This window comes from Malus sylvestris, chromosome 16 (assembly GCF_916048215.2).
Source record: "Malus sylvestris chromosome 16, drMalSylv7.2, whole genome shotgun sequence".
Taxonomy (NCBI): domain Eukaryota; kingdom Viridiplantae; phylum Streptophyta; class Magnoliopsida; order Rosales; family Rosaceae; genus Malus; species Malus sylvestris.
In genome coordinates, this window is record NC_062275.1 from 14,845,848 (window position 1) to 14,856,210 (window position 10,363).

Below are 10,363 nucleotides of genomic sequence, written 5' to 3' on the forward strand. Positions count from 1 at the left end.
TACAAATATGTACATATACTTGAGTCAAAATAAACAAACAAGAGGGAGCTTTCACAAAGGTTGCTTATGAGAAGTCTCAGCAGTCGGTAGAGCCCCAGAAAGAGAAGGCACCGGAGGGGGATCATTCGGAGCCTCAGTACTGGACAAAACCCTAGAAGGAGGAGGCATCAGAGGTTGATCATTTGGAGCTTCATTACGCGGTACAGCCCCAGAAGACGAAGGCAATAAATGCCTTTGGAACAAACCCACAAATCTCTGATGATTAAGTAAAACCTGACCATCAGATTCCTTCATCTGGTCAAGCTTCCTCTTCATGTTTGTAGCATAGTCATGTGCGAGTTGGTGCAACTGTTTATTTTCATGCTTGAGCCCTCTAATCTCCTGTTTGAGACTCATCACTTCAGCCGCCAATGATTCAACTTGGCGGGTTCGAGCAAATAGGCGTTGGGCCATATTAGACACAGAACCTGCACACTGAACACTGAGAGCCAAAGAATCCTTAACAGCCAACTCATCAGACCGTTTGGAAAGTAGTCTGTTATCTTTGGGAGTGAGAAGGTTCCTAGCCACTACCGCAGCGATCATATCATTCTTCATCACGGAATCCCCAACGGTAAGAGGACCAGTAGGGGAGACGAAGGATGGGCGCCATATGTTGTCTGGAGAAGGCGGGGCTACCTCTTCAACAAGGTTCAAGTCAAAACGACGGTCGAAGGGGCCAGACATTTTCAAAGGTGTTGAAGAGAGAAGAGGTCGAAGAAATCAAGATCTTAGAAGTGCAAGAATGAAGTTTCTACTGGTGGATATTCAAGTGTGCTTTGGAACTTAATGTCAGCCCCTATAAAAATCAGCACTCGACGAAGCTTCAGAAATCGAAGAGGCGTTTGCTTTCTCAAAAGCTGGGCTGCTCAGAGACCACGAGGGTCGATCTCAGAAATCGAAGAGGCGTTTGCTTTCTCAAAAGCTGGGCTGCTCAAAGACCACGAAGGCCGATCTCAGAAATTGAAGAGGCTTGTTTTCTCAAAAGCTGGGCTGCTAAGAGACCACGAGGGCCGATCTCAGAAATCGAAGAGGCACCTACTTTTCCAGCCTTGTCAGCACCTGTCACACGCACACTCAGCTTTGCGGAAATTATGGGCATTCTGTCGAAGATTTCTGGCGAAGTAGAAAGCACATGAATCGTACTGTTCAATCACCCACTTCCCACACGCAACAGTAACTCATGGGTACCACAGATAACTTTGCCAAAGTTCTCTGACAAAGTTGTGACACGTGAAGCTTGCAGCTCCCGCTACATCGCTCTGACCAAGAAGGGTAAAAAAATTGGAAAGAAACAACACTAACAAAGTTTAGACACATAAATTTTGAAGGTCTAGCTACCATATTATTACCCACAAGGGTAAAGGAACAGTACCACTGCTGGATAATTGGAAAGTCCTGGTGTGTCAACCTCTGTGCTTCGTGGTAAGGTAAACTAGCAAACATGCCCAACCTTTACTCACATTCGAGAAAACACTCCCAACAGGATTGCTTGCTCCAAAATCGAAGAGGCACCGCCCTCCGAATCTAGAGAGCCAGACTCCCAACATGATTACTTTCTCAAAATCGAAGAGAAGGTAAAGGAACAGTACCACTGCTGGATAATTGGAAAGTCCCTGTGTGTCAACCTTTGTGCTTCGTGGCAAGGTAGACTAGCAAACATGCCCAACCTTTATTCACATTCGAGAAAACACTCCCAATAAGATTGCTTGCTCCAAAATCGAAGAGGCACCGCCCTCCGAATCTCGAGAGCCAGACTCCCAACATGATTACTTTCTCAAAAATCGAAGAAAGGGTAAAGGAACAGTACCACTGCTGAATAATTGGAAAGTCCCTGTGTGTCAACCTCTGTGCTTCGTGGCAAGGTAGACTAGCAAACATGCCCAACCTTTACTCACATTCGAGAAAACACCCCCAACAAGATTGCTTGCTCCAAAATCGAAGAGGCACCGTCCTCCGAATCTCAAGAGCCAGACTCCCAACATGATTACTTTCTCAAAAATCGAAGAGACACCGCTCTCCGAATCTCGAGAGCCAGACCCCCAGCAGGATTGCTTTCTCAAAAATCGAAGAGGCATCGTTCTCCGAATCTCGAGAGCCAGATCCCCGACATGATTGCTTGTTCGAAAACCGAAGAGGCACCACTTTCCCAACTTCAAGAGCTGGATCTCCTTGGATAAAGCTTGTCTGTAATCTTCACACGCAACATCAGCTTTCCAGATACCACAGTCCACTTTTTCAAAGTGCTCTGACAGAGTTAAAACATGTGAAGCTGGCAGCTCCCACTACCGTGCTATGACCAAGCAGGGTAAAGGAATAGCATTATTACTTGATGTTAGGGAGACTCCTATATATGTCGACCTCCATCCCTAACGGACAGGCAGACCTGCAAAAATGCTCAACCCTTTCTCTTATCTGAGAGGGCACTCCCAACGAAGCCTTTCGAAATATTCAGCTTTCTTTCCCCCCGATAATACCTTTGTAAACAAGCTATACTAGAGCAAGAATATCTCATATCATCAGGGTTAAAAGCAAGAGTATCCCATATCATGCTTTTTCCCTGTCTTTTCCTTTGGCCTTGTTCTTACCTGTAAGACAAGGAGAAAGAGAGCAATCAGTCAGCACTTGGAATCAAGCTTCCAGCCAGGAACTGACTGCCTGAAACCCCTTACCTGATTACTTACCTGGCATTGCTCTCGAGTACTCATCTTCAACATCTTATGCTTCCAGGGAAGATACCGCATCTGCCTGAGGAACAGATAGGGCAAGTGAGAAGGATACAAGGAAGCATGTGGAGACAAGCGTAACAGCACACGTGCCGATACATCCACTACTCTGTCAAAAGCAAAAGTATCCCATATCAGCAGGGTCGAACGTACTCTAGATTTGATGGACTTGTTTTGACCCTCAAATTCTTCAGTCGGCCTTATACTCTGGAGGAAACCAGAAAACCCTCCAGCCTGGTTCAAGAATAAGCCTGTGGAAAGTTACTTTTTCAAAAGCAAAAGTATCCCATATCATCTCTTCTCATTTTTCTTCTCTTTATCCTTCATGCTGCCTGTAAGATAGGGAGAATGTGAACAATCAGCCGGAGCTCTGATTGCTTACCTTGTCTATCACCTCTTTCAGCAGATCCCCTAGCCCGGCGACTTGGGGGACTCCTACTACATGGTTTGTATCACGCTTGACCAAGCCTGAAACTACAAGTAAGCTTCAAGTGAAATTGATACATTACCTTGTGCATCTCCACCAGTTACAGATACCACCCCTGGATGGAGGAAGAGTACTTCCAGAGAAGATGCCACATCTACCTATGAGACAGATAAGGCAAGTCAAGACGATACCACACTCCGGTACTTAGAAGTTTCGTGGTTACGAGATCATTCTCCCACAATATTTCCTAATGTCATTTGTACTAAATCATTCACTTGTACTCACTAAAGGAGAGCTTGAACCTATGTACTTGTGTAAACCCTTCACATTAATGAGAACTCCTCTATTCCGTGGACGTAGCCAATCTGGGTGAACCACGTACATCTTGTGTTTGCTTTCCTATCTCTATCCATTTATATACTTATCCACACTAATGACCGGAGCAATCTAGCGAAGATCACAAAAAGTGACCGTTTTCACTACCTAGGATCTATCTTGCAAGAGAACGGAGAATTAGATGGAGATCTCAACCATAGAATACAAGCTGGATGGATGAAGTGTAAGAGTGCATCCGGCGTGTTGTGTGACCGTCGTAGGCCACTGAAGCTCAAGGGAAAATTTTATAGGACGGCAATAAGGCCAGCGATGTTGTATGGCACAGAATGTTGGGCGGTGAAGCATCAACACGTACACAAAATGGGTGTAGCGGAGATGAGGATGCTTCGTGGGATGTATGGGCACACGATAAAGGATAAGATTGGGAATGAGGATATCTGAGGTAAAGTAGGAGTAGCCAAAATTGAAGGAAATATGAGAGAAAATCGGTTCCGGTGGTTTGGACATGTGCAAAGAAGGCCTACTGACGCTCCGGTTTGAAAATGTGACTACGGGACAGAGGTTCAGGGCCAAAGGGGTAGAGGAAGACTTAGGAAAACTTTGGAAGAGACCCTAAGAAAAGACTTGAGTACTTGGATCTAACGGAGGACATGACACAAAACCTAGCGCAATGACGTTCTAGGATTCATATAGCCGACCCCACTTAGTGGGAAAAGGCTTTGTTGTTGTTGTTGATTGACATGTTTAAAAACTAGTGGATTTCCTTGAAATATAGTGAAAGTTTTTGTCTCTATATATAAAGATCCCTTGATATTACTCATTTGTGCTATAACATGCATATTTATTTATTTACACTATTTTATTAGACTCTGATGTATTAAATTAATAATATTATTTTTATCATATAAATTTATCACAATTTTATATCACATGATGTGACAGGTGAGGTGGACAACCAAGTCAATTAAAAAGAATTTTGTGGCAGTTGAGGTGGATAATCACATAAATAAAATTTGACGTAGATAATCACATAAAAAAAATCTCATTTTTTTATTAATAAAAAGCTTAAGAAATAATTCAAACCCTAAATTTTAGGTGTCTTTAGTTTATCTGCCTCCCTCACCTCTTTCTATCGTCAACTTGCTTCTCAAGATCGGTTTTGTTTTTTCTCCCAAATGTCGTCGATCTACATGTCCATAGAATTATATCTTCTAACTCATGATTAATTTGTTCAGGTTATACCATTCGTCGATGTTGATGAATTATCCACATCCTTTGTTGATAACTAATTGGGTTATAACTTGAAAAAATTGACAATCTGATGGGAAGCGCTCATTAGCAGCGATTAATCAATGCGATGCTTGACAGTTAGAGAACTTCTAACCGTATAATCTCTGAAATAGTCACCATCAGTTCATTCACTGGAGAAGGATGGGTTAGAGCTTCGATAGTCAGGAGGTTGAAGAAGCGATGTGAATGTGGACAGAGGAGAGGGAGGAGGAGGCTACAGGGAGAGAGGTATGAAAATGTACAAAACTAGGGTTTGAAATTTGAGATTTTGATGTGATTATCCACCTTATTTTTCTCAATATTTTTTATAATTGATATGGCTTACACACCTCAATTGCCACAGAAGATGTATAAAAGTGTGGTATATTTAGATAGCAAGAATAGCATTACTCATATTAAATATGACGTAACATGTGAATTTATGGCACCTCATGTTGATATGTCTATCACACAAAAAAAATTTCTCTTCCTTTTCCACCCTTCTTCTGTGTTACTTGGAGTCTCACATGGCCGATCATTGGTTGGCCAGTCTCTTCCCTCGTCAGTTTATATTAGATAGATGATATATATGATTGTTGATTGAGATGGTACACTCGACCCTATACCCCGACTCCATACAAAAACATTAATCTTATAAAAGGAGTCGTCACTTAGTACTATGGTCTAGTGGTATTCTTTTTCACTTGTAAGTGAGAAAAAAAAAATTATAAAAGGAATCTATAGTTTTGCCAAGGAGAGGATACATTTTTGTATGGCTCAGTCTCGATTCTTTTTATGCCTTAAAGATATAAAACTTTATAATTTATTTGGTGAATGCCAAATACAACAAGTGAGATAATCTTTAGTGAATGACTCAACTAAAACCTAGAAGCCTAAGTGTAAAAACTAATCTTAATCTAAATGATTTAAGTTGCAGTAAAATCAAAGAGGCCGGAATCACTTGACTTTACCTCGGACTAGAATAGCAACTTGATTATGAAAAAGCACTTCAATTGGGATTTACAAGGTCTTAAACTAACATTTTCGCAACCCAAATGCTCCGAGGTTTGAATTCGAAAATGGATTGCCGTACCTAGGTCCGATTTGAAGAAAGTTAGGGTTTCATTATAAAATTAATTGGCAATATAAGGAGTGGTCTAACTATACTTATAAGCACATACAAGGAAGGTCCCTTCTCCCATCAATGTCTAGATCCCCTCACTAATAGGGTTTATATCTCTAGGTATGTCTACTTTGATAAATCATTTGTTTTATATCATAAAACCAATTGACAATATGAGAAGGAGCCCAACTACTTATATGTTATAAGCACATTTGTGGTCCCTTATTCCATTAATGTGGGACTGCATTCTCAGCACGTCCCCCTTACATGTGACGAATTTTCAAGCCTAGTATATGGACAACACAAATGGGGGTGATGTGGAGTGCATGGGGTTGTGGGGCGTCACATGTGAGACAACCTGCTCTAATACCATAAAGAAAGTTGGAGGTTCTAGCATAAACCAATTGGCACTATGAGGAGGAGGTTGCCCAACTACTTATAAGCACATGAGAAGGTTCATTTTCCTATCAATGTGAGATTTAATATTGTCAACACAATTCTCATTCAGGCTCAAGCAACGAGGACAGGCGAATACATGAGCTTAGAAGCAAAGGATGAACAACACTTCATTAGAGCAACAAGCCCTTTGTCATGTTATGAGATTAACCATGTTACAGTCACTCGTATGATTACACAACCGATTAATCTTATGGTTTACTGTTAAACAGACACGCTCACCATATCAGTTTATGATGTGAAACCGTTGATGGTTGCCATTTGCCAAAAGAGAAGCTACTGGCTACCTATGCTCCACGACATCTCTCAACTGTGATTAAAGAGTCACCCAAATATGAGCTAAACCCTACCAGCTGTAGGTTGTCACATCTTTTGGTAGATGAATCTTTTTCTCTTTGACAGTCCAACGATGCAGCTATTTGCTCGTTATGTCTGTTGAAAGCGAATGTTGTGATTGTGGTGTCTCAGTTAGTCACAGTCTCAACTCAAAAGATCAACCCACTTCCCTTTAACTTCACTTCCTAAACATCCCAACAAATTAATGCAACAAAAGAAAGCACTCCCCACCAACTTGGAATTTTCCAATCTTTCTAATTATCTCCTAACTAAAGTAGTTCAGTGACATTTTGATGGTGTCCCCAAGTTACTAACACACACCTGCCTCATCTCTAGGTATGTACGACTCTCATTGAGATATTGTTCATAGGGCCAATCTGATTTGGATCTATATCAGCTGGATAATAGTAGATCATTTTCCCAGAGGTCCACATGGATTTAAGTATAATAAAAAATCTTATCGCTTGATGCTTTCTACTTATAAGATAAGGTTTGAGAACATTTCAATTGCTAATCGTATACATGGCAATGAGACATGATTAGACGCGTGAAGTGGGAAATGTGACTGTGATGTTCTTGGGGGACTTGGCAATGAGAACACAATGTCACAGTATCTTTGGAGGGAAGGAGTTATCTACACTATGAAATGTTATCGTTGAAATCAATAATACAATTATTGTGTATTATAACTTTTCTCATAAGACATTATATTATTGGTTTGAGACACTACAATGGTGTTTCTCCATTTGGAGAAGCCAACTTGGTCAACTGGAGTCACCAAAATTTCAAAAATTTCATTATTTAAAAAAAGTTTTCAGTCGTCGTATGATATTATTAATTAATAAAAGTGTTATAATATGAGTTATACCATCAAAGTTGATATTTTCATAAGAGTGGGATAACAAACGTTCACACCAAAAACTTTCTAAAGCAAAATCATAACACATATGGGGCACCTAACTGCAACAGGAATCTCAAATGTTCTACTTATTAGAACTAGTTTGAAGCTAGTTTATAAGGAGTGGATGTTAAAATATTCCAAGACAAGTGCTTGAGATCTTAAGCCACTAAATTAGGGTTTAGAATTTAAGGAAGAGTCATAATTTGTTCGTGAAAGTAGCAAAGCTATAGATATATTGGTCATGGGAAGCATGGGGCAGGAGACTTGTCAAGTGGAAAAGAATGGTGAGGGAACAAAAAGGGAAGCTCTATATTACTAGGGTTTGCATTAATTTCTATGCTTCTTGGTTGGCACAAGCACGCTTGATCGTTCGGGCCATGCATTGCATGCAGTCCCATAATATGTATGCGTAAAATTAGTACGTCGTATATCTCGTTAGGTGTTGATATGTGAGGAAGCATGTATATTAGATTGTGAGAAATTCTCAAGTGTAATCAGAGAGATGTATTCCACTATTCTTGTATCTCTTATCACGTGACATGATCATTCAATGAGAGCATAGAAAATGAAAATCAGGGATATGTCTCCGGTTGCATGGTGAATTTGTTAATTAAGAAGAGGTTCTACTGTATCATTGACGCACTCTATTAATGTTTTCTCCTAGCTAAGAGTGAGATATGTCTATAGTGATCAGCTTAATTTATCGAGAATAATATTTTTGTGTAAGTGCAAATTTTAAGTTGTAAATATTGTTTTGAGTATGTTTTTTTTTGTGTTTCCTATAATATAGCACAAGATGGGAACATGATCTAACAAGGTGGATTTTGTGGTGTTGATCAGCAACTATATAAAATTACAAAGTACGAGAAATCCAAGCGTCAAGTATTTATATATGTACCTAATCAAGCATGCAGTCTTATATATTCTTTATATATATATATATATATATATACATGTATAAATCTTGTACAGATCTTGTAAATAAGTTTAAGGAATCCATCCAGAAGCCCCCTGAAATTCTGGAAGAGAAATAGTTTAATTTGTTAAGCCATCTATATCCTTAACATACAGAGATAATATAAATATATAAATATATAGACACACACATATATAGTATAGTTAGTTCATTCAGTGGACAAATTACAGCCTATAATAATGGCGGACAGAGGTGGTCTTGAGATTGGGATGAAAAACTCCAATCCTTGTCAAAGCTTATCAGGTGATTGAACAGGGAGACAAAGCTCATGTGTCTGCTTTGTCATCTTTGTTCTCAATGGGAGCCCCACTCCTTGTAAACCCATTTACGGCCGACACTTGTCACCCTACCATATACTGCCTCATCAGATCCTTCCTATGTGCCTCTCTATAAGGCAAAGCTATAGCTAGCTCAAGTTCTTCCATGACCAATATTGCAACCTTGAAATTTTTCATACCAACGTACAAGTATTTCTCTCATCAGATCCTTCCTATGTGCCTCTCTATAAGGCAAAGCTATAGCTAGCTCAAGTTCTTCCATGACCAATATTGCAACCTTGAAATTTTTCATACCAACGTACAAGTATCTCTCTCTCTCTCTCTCTGTGCCTAAAATAGTCTCAACAGTTGCCGTCTAACATGAAGGGAGAGTTGTCCTCCGTTCGAACGCCCAAGCTCCGGTCGTGGGAGAAATGCTCGAGGTTGATGAGGGAGCAGCGGACGCGATTTTATATCATGTGGAGGTGCACTGTCATACTTCTCTGCTGGGATGAGTGACGAGGATGTGACTGTTTTTACTAGGATGAAGGGGGTTGAAGTTGTGTTCTTGTGATTTTGAATTTCCTATTGAAATTGGATCCAAATAGTTTACAAGAATGTAAAGCTTCGAGTGTCTGGGATGAGTTTAAATACTTATACCATGTAATTAAATGAATGCTACATGTAAAATTCAATGATAGTACTACATGTAATGTACTATATTTACTGAGCTCATTTAGACTCCACATATTTAATAGAGGTGACATTTTCTTTATCTACAAATATCACCCTCCAGAGTAGGTTAATTGTTGTGAATTCCGCACTGATGCATTCTTTTGAACCATACTTTAGCCTACCTTTTAATTCGGTGATCAAATGTACGATGTCGTCTAATGTGGTATTAGAGTTGCATGAGAGATTAATCTATCATCAATATGTGTTGATATATTAAAAAAAAGAAATAAAGAAATAAAAGAATAGCTTAATTGCTGTGCCAGAAAAGCTTATTACAAATTTGATGCCAATAAAGCTTGTTTAGTATCGTGGCCATTTATTGCAGAGCATGCAAGTTGCAAATTTGTAAATTCATGGTGGAAGCGAGAATTTATCACTACGCCTGAGGTCTCTTGTTTGATTCCATTTTCCCTCAATATCGCTTGTATCGAAGAAAAATATTGAAGGAATCCTCAGCGAGCTAGCATGCATCACGCATGTTCTTTCTTGGTCTTGAAGTAATATCTTCGTTTAAACTCGAACTAGGAACACAACGGAAATTGAAAGTCGAGAATTCAAGGAACAAACTGTCTTCATTTATTTACTTCTTATTGTACATATCTGAATATTTCTGTAAACTTGCATAGCAGAAAGAATCGTGCATAGAAACCTTGCATTTGTTATTGAACTACTTTCTCCATATACCGTCGTTTACAAAACAAAAAGTAGAGCCAGCCAAAGAGGCAGCTCGACCTATCGATTTAATATGAACCAAAAAAACAAGTGGAAATAATTAGTAAGGT

The 10,363-nt window shown here is 39.6% G+C and overlaps 1 long non-coding RNA gene across 1 annotated transcript; it reads left to right on the top strand.

Moving 5' to 3' along the window:
- The first annotated feature begins 1,482 nt into the window (after positions 1-1,482).
- LOC126606579 (uncharacterized) lies at positions 1,483-2,419 on the top strand. Its single transcript, XR_007617244.1, has 2 exons — positions 1,483-1,686; positions 1,905-2,419. It is a non-coding gene; the product is annotated as an uncharacterized LOC126606579 (long non-coding RNA).
- The last annotated feature ends 7,944 nt before the right edge of the window (positions 2,420-10,363 follow it).